The 6,000-nt window shown below is 47.5% G+C and overlaps 1 protein-coding gene across 12 annotated transcripts in view; it reads left to right on the top strand.

Annotated features, from left to right (window-relative positions):
• Positions 1-3,404: 3,404 nt before the first annotated feature.
• TAB3 (TGF-beta activated kinase 1 (MAP3K7) binding protein 3) overlaps positions 3,405-6,000 on the top strand; it is an 89,316-nt gene continuing 86,720 nt past the window's right edge. For 11 of the 12 annotated variants that reach the window (XM_038587150.1, XM_038587153.1, XM_038587149.1 and 8 more), the window contains exon 1: positions 3,407-3,594. The gene's annotated coding sequence lies outside the window, so the exon portion shown is untranslated. Of the gene's footprint in view, positions 3,595-6,000 lie in introns of all 12 variants that reach the window. The other variant, XM_038587154.1, reaches the window with a different exon arrangement.

Here is a 6,000-nt window from a genome sequence, read left to right as displayed (position 1 = left end):
GAGAGGACTCTCAGCAACATCAGACAATAAGAGTCCAGGGGTTGAGGAGAGAGAGGCCCAACAGAGGAAGCAGCATATGTGTCCTAGGATATGCTATCAGATCTTCCCAGTGGAAGCCTAAGAAGAACCTCCAAAAGCAACCAAGAGAGAAAGAGCCCATTTTAGGCATCTGCTGTGTCCAGAGAGGACAAAACCATCTTTTGACTGTAACCTGTAAAGCAGGACATCATCTACCTCCATTCCCACCCTCTTTATCCTTGGAGGAGAAGAAACTGTGGTTAGAAAAATGGGGACGGAGAAGCCTAAGGAACAGAAAGAGGATTATACTCACTTTGACTTTAAGCCCTTCACTGGTGGCAGAACCCAACTGAGAGAGAGGACCAGAAATAACTTTAAACCAAGTTCTGAGTTTTGATTATTTTATCTGGCTGCTGGCTCCTCCCTGTCCCCCAATCTTTTTTTAAAAGATTTTATTTATTTATTCGTGAGAGACACAGAGAGGCAGAGCAGAGGGAGAAGCTGGCTTCATGGAGGGAGCCCGATGAGGGACTTGATCCCCTGACTCGATCCCGGGACTCCAGGATCATGCCCTGGGTCAAAGGCAGGTGCTAAACCACTGAGCCACCCAGGGATCCCTAAAGTCATGGAATTTTTAGCTAGGTACAAGACTTCAGAGAATAAGAACACATTTCTCAGTCTCTCTCATAAGTAAAATAGATTAATGCGAATATGTTCTAGCCAACATGTTGTGAACATAAATGATGTTAACAACTTCTGGGTTGTACCCTAAAGGAAATGGGTAGATCTTTCCCCTTTCCAATGACTGGAATGTGATGTGGTACTGAGCCATTCGGGGACAGCACTCTAGGGATTGTGGAGCACAGAAAGAGACAAACTACAGCTCACTCTGTGGAACAGAGCTGCTCTTATTAGTCCACTTTTGCCTCGTAATAAGCAAAATCTCAGGGGCATACTACAAGGCACATTTATTTCTCACTCATGGGTTTGGGAGTGGGCTGGCCAGCTCTGTTTGGTATGGAACTCTCAATTCAAAACAGGTTTTTTATTTTTATTATTTTATTTTATTTTATTTATTTTTATTTTTTAAAAATATTTTATTTATTCATGAAAGACACACAGAGAGGCAGAGACATAAGTAGAGGGAGAAGCAGGAGCCCCATGTGGGACTCGATTCCAGGACCTCAGGATGACGCCCTGAGCTGAAGGCAGATGCTCAACCGCTGAGACACCAGGCGGCCCAACAAAACAGGTTATTTACCGGTGCTTTAACACGACTGTGCCAGCTATGTGGGGTGGGTGACAGGTGTGAATGGACCCCTTTCTGATCACATCCAGTTTCTAAAATGAGTGGCTCTCAACACCGGAGCTGCTCTGGTCAAATTCAGCTCCACTGTAGTGTCTCTTTTTAATTCCTAGGTCAGAGGGAGAGTGCAGCTCTCAGGACAGTGCAAAAGTTCCTTCCCATAGCAGCAGTTGGATCCAGGTTGCAGTTTTTTCCAAATTTGCAAACACAGCATCTTGAGCCCTGATCCATCAGAGACACCAGCAGCCGTAGGGGCTGTTCCCTCCTCACAGGTCTGAGTTTCAGCTCCATACAGCTCCTCTAGAGTATCTAATTTTTTTAAAAGATTTTATTTATTTATTCATGAGAGAGAGAGAGAGAGAGAGAGAGAGAGAGGCAGAGACACAGGCAGGGGGAGAAGCAGGCTCCCTGCAGGGAGCCCGACGTGGGACTCAGTCCCAGGACTCCAGAATCACACCCTGGGCCATAGGCAGGCGCTCAACCCCTGAGCCACCCAGGGATCCCGAGTATCTAAATTTTAATAATTCAGGGACACCTGGGTGGCTCAGCGGTTGAGCCGCTGCCTTTGGCTCAGGTCATGATCCTGAGGTCCTGGGATCGAGTCCCACATCGGGCTCCCCGAGGGGAGCCTGCTTCTCCCCCTGCCTATGTCTCTGCCTCTTTCTCTGTGTCTCTGATGAACAAATAAAACCTTAAACAAAGAAATAAAAAAATAAATTTTAATAATCCCAACCTCTTCCCTTGGTCCCCCTAGCTCTGGGCATAGTAGCTACTATGCCAGTATAGCACAGTCGCTACGTCTGCCCCATATTGAGTTGTCTTCTTGCATTTTCGGTTATCTAATTATCACTTCTTTATACTAAATTCTGTTAGAATAATCAGGTGGTTTGTTTCCCGACATTCCCGACTGATTCAATGAACTAAATCCTATGCCTGTGAAGACTACCCTCAAGAATTTTCTCTTTAAAAAAAAAAAAAAAAAAAAAAAGAATTTTCTCTTTGACATATTTCAAGATAGCTGCTCTCAGTACCCGTTCCTCCTCTCTCATTTTTGTTGTAGAATTTACTGTGCTGAACTGTCATCGTTGCTTTTTTTCTCATCCATCGCCATCCCAGGCTAAAAATTACTTGAGGTCAGAGCACATGTCCCTTTCTTCAGCACCTGGTACACAGGAAACTCTGAACAACACACATGTGAATGAATGAATGAATGAATTCATTTTATTTTTCCGGCGAGGAAAAATCAAACAGGAACGGAAGCAGTTAATACTATGCGATCTGGGAGGCTCACATAGCGCCAAAACGAAAGAGAAAGTTAGATGGTGATGTGAGAAACAGGAGGGCTGTGGCTTCCAGCAGCAAGCCCGGCTCCGAGCGCCCGGCGAGCTCTCAATAAAAAACGCGAATCGACAATGGGACGAAAGGGCAGCTGAGACTTTGCAAAGAACGCTCGGGGACCGGGAGAGCCGGGAGAAGGAAAGGGTTAGCGGACTCCCAGGGACGCCAAATTGGCCGTTCGGGCTCCAGTGGGATGACCCAGCCTTGGGGGACGCCCCTTCTTCTCAAGCAGCCCTGCCCAACCCTTTCCCGGGTTTCAGTTCTGGTTTCTCCGCCCACTCCGTCTCCGCCCCGCGACTCTAGAAGGAAACGGGTAAAACACGGAGAACTGGGTCTTACTTCAGGAGCTGTTCTAGGCATGCGTCAAGCCCAGCCTCCGCGCAGGCGCAGTAACTTCCGCGGTAACTGGTACCACCCATTTTCGCTTTGGGGGAGCGTTTTCTCCCAGGCCAGCTCAGGCTGCCCTAATTGACCACTTTTCCTCTGGGCCCCCGCCCCCTAGTTTCTAGAGGGTGGGGTGGGGAAGTCTCGCGACATTGCCTTCGGCGGTCCCCGGCGGCGCCATCTTTGTGCCTGGCGAGCGACGGCGCCCGACAGGAGTCCTGAAGCTGGCGGTTCTCTTGCCGAGCTCTAGCCGAGACCGGATCCAGGAAATACGAGGCGGGCCTCGGTGGGAGGGACGCACTGAGGGAGGAGGGAGGAAAGGAAAGGGGGCGGCGGCGGCAGCGGCGGCAGCGGCAGCAGCGGCGGCGGTAGCGGCGGCGGCTCCGGCTCCGGCTCCGGCTCCGGCTCCTCTCACCGGATCCGGGCCCCGTGCAGGGCGCACCCGAGGGGGGTCGGGCGGGGAAGCGGCGCCAGCCCGGACCCCCCCGCGGGAGCAGGCGGCGGGCGAGAAGGCGAGGCAGCGGCACACAGGGAGCAGCGGCTGCCGGGTGAGTGTCCCCGAGGAGGGCCCGGCACCTGCCCGAGCTTGGGCGTCGGAGGTGGCTCTGGAGTCGTCTTGGTGACCCAGTGTCCAGGCGGTGGGCGTGCACGCAACTGCGGGAGTCCCGGGGGCTCGGCTCAGCCTGGGGTTGCGGTGGACACCGGGAACTGCGGGGCTGCCGAAGGTTTGCGCAGGGCCTGGCGCGCCCGCCCCAGACGCCCCGGGAGGCGGAGGAGAGAGGGAGTGGCCGGGGGCCTCGGTTGGCCTTCGCCCCTCGAACGCGGGGGATGATGTCTTTTCTCGCCGCACCCTGGACATTACGGAGAGTGAACCTCTGTGGACGGGCTTCAAGCCCCCCAGCAAGGCGTTGGGGATGAGGACTAATGAGCATCAAGGTTGGGTCTGTTGAGGGTGTTGAGAGATGTAGAGGAAGATTACTAGTAATAGTAATTGTTTTATACGGGTTTTGTAAATTGGTGGCAGGTGTGGAGTAAGGCGAAAATATTTTCTTTCTTTGAAGATCACCCAAGGAGCCCTCTGAGGTCCAAAGACAGAGTTATTCCCAGTTGGAGTTGTGTAGTTTAGTCCTGTGTGCCAGCTCATTAAAGTGCATAAAAACGATTTGGGGGGATAGGATGGGGGCAAGATGCGTTATAAAGTAGGGTGCATACAAAGCCAAAACCTCATAGTGTTGATGAAAAGCGTTTTTGTCCTTACTGTAACGTAATTTATTTAAATTGTTTATGGACACTTGTCACCTTTGGTCCAGACAGGACTTGTCAATTCCATGTGTTCTTCAGTGACGTTTGTCAATCCGACAGTAATTTTGCTATCTGATGTATTCTGGTTTGTAAAAGAACAAGAATGAATGGAAAAGAACAATTTAACAAACGTAGCTTCCTTTTGCTCACTTTTTCATTTTGGAAGAATGAAAGAATTTTTTTTTCTTTGCTTTGTAAATGTTTTGCAGTCATGTATCAGAACATTTGTAAGAAGAAATATTTCGATCAGGAAAAGATTTTTGAGATGAGAGTTTGGTTTTTCAGTGTTTTAAAGGGCATCATCGCCCACGGTAAATTTTGTGAGGGTGTCAAGAGTGCAAACAAATACACATACATATTTTTCTTAAAGATTATTTATTTGACACAGCACAAGCGGGTAGGTGGGGGTGGGGAGCGGCAGGCAGAGGGAGCCGCAGAAGCCGGCTCTCCTTTGAGCAGGGAGCCCCATGCTGGGCTTGATTCGGACCCCGGGGATCATGACCTGGGCTGAAGGCAGATGCTTAACCGACTGAACCACTCAGGCGCCCCCACATATATTTTTTAAAGCAGTGTCATACGAAGTTTTTCAGTTTTAGCCCCCTCTCCCCCCGTTTGCCTGTAACTGGCTTAATCAAAGGAAAGACTTTAGTGAAGATGAATATTAAATATATGACTTTGATCTTTACATTGGTCAAAACATAATCTTTGTTCTGTCACTGAGTTTTCTTCCATGTGTTGATTTGAGTCTTTTCAATTATCTAGATTTTTCATTACCAAATTCTGTACAATTTGTGTTTGAGCTAAGGGAGCTAATGTTGAGCATGTTCAGGCACTGGGTTTGTTAGGTTATGTACGTTTGCATTTAATCCTCATAGCCACCCTGTGCAGGTAATTTTGTTTCTGCTGTACAGATAACCGCACTAACCCCCAGGATTCTTAAGTAATTTTTCTGAGGAGATTAAGCTGGAAAATTGCAGAGCTAGGACCCAAACTCATGTGTGTCTGATTTTACAATATGTGCGTTTTCTACTATACTTTGCATAATTGTGTGTGTTGATAAAAAAATTTCACGAAAAGAAATTTTTTATACAAAGAAACCTTTCAATTCTGTTGGTAATTTTGAAAGATTTCAGTGTTCTTCGTTGAAGATAATCTTAAGATTTTTTTCTCTTTTCTTTTTTTTCTTTTCTTTTCTTTTTTTCTTTCTTCTTTTCTGATGTGTTCATTTTCTAGCCAGAGGTAACATTTTAACAGAAGTCTGCTGATGAGTAAGAATTCCTAGTAGCTGATAGTGACCTATGTGAAATTCAGATGTTTTCAGTAACTTTGCCTCCAGTTTCAGCATGCTCAGGATAATTCAAAGATCAAATATTTTGTTTATTTTGGTCCTGAATAGTTTTTCAAATTATGTTATTAAAATAATATACCAGCTATTTCTAGGCATCTGAATTTGCTTTATCATAGCTTGGAGGTATACACACACACCCCCACCCACCTACTCACCCACCCACCTACTTTCTCCAACAAGTGGAGTACTTGATAACAGACGTTGTTTTTTTCTCTTTAATTTAGTACAGAGGTTTTGGATCCACTTTGTCGTTTGCAGAAAATACAGCAGCTATTCTGGGATCCAGCATAATCTTCTATGGGGC

The sequence above is a fragment of the Canis lupus genome, chromosome X (genome assembly GCF_011100685.1).
Source record: "Canis lupus familiaris isolate Mischka breed German Shepherd chromosome X, alternate assembly UU_Cfam_GSD_1.0, whole genome shotgun sequence".
NCBI lineage: Eukaryota > Metazoa > Chordata > Mammalia > Carnivora > Canidae > Canis > Canis lupus.
The sequence above is the reverse complement of the archived record's forward strand: the minus strand, read 5'-3'. Positions and strand labels throughout refer to the sequence as shown.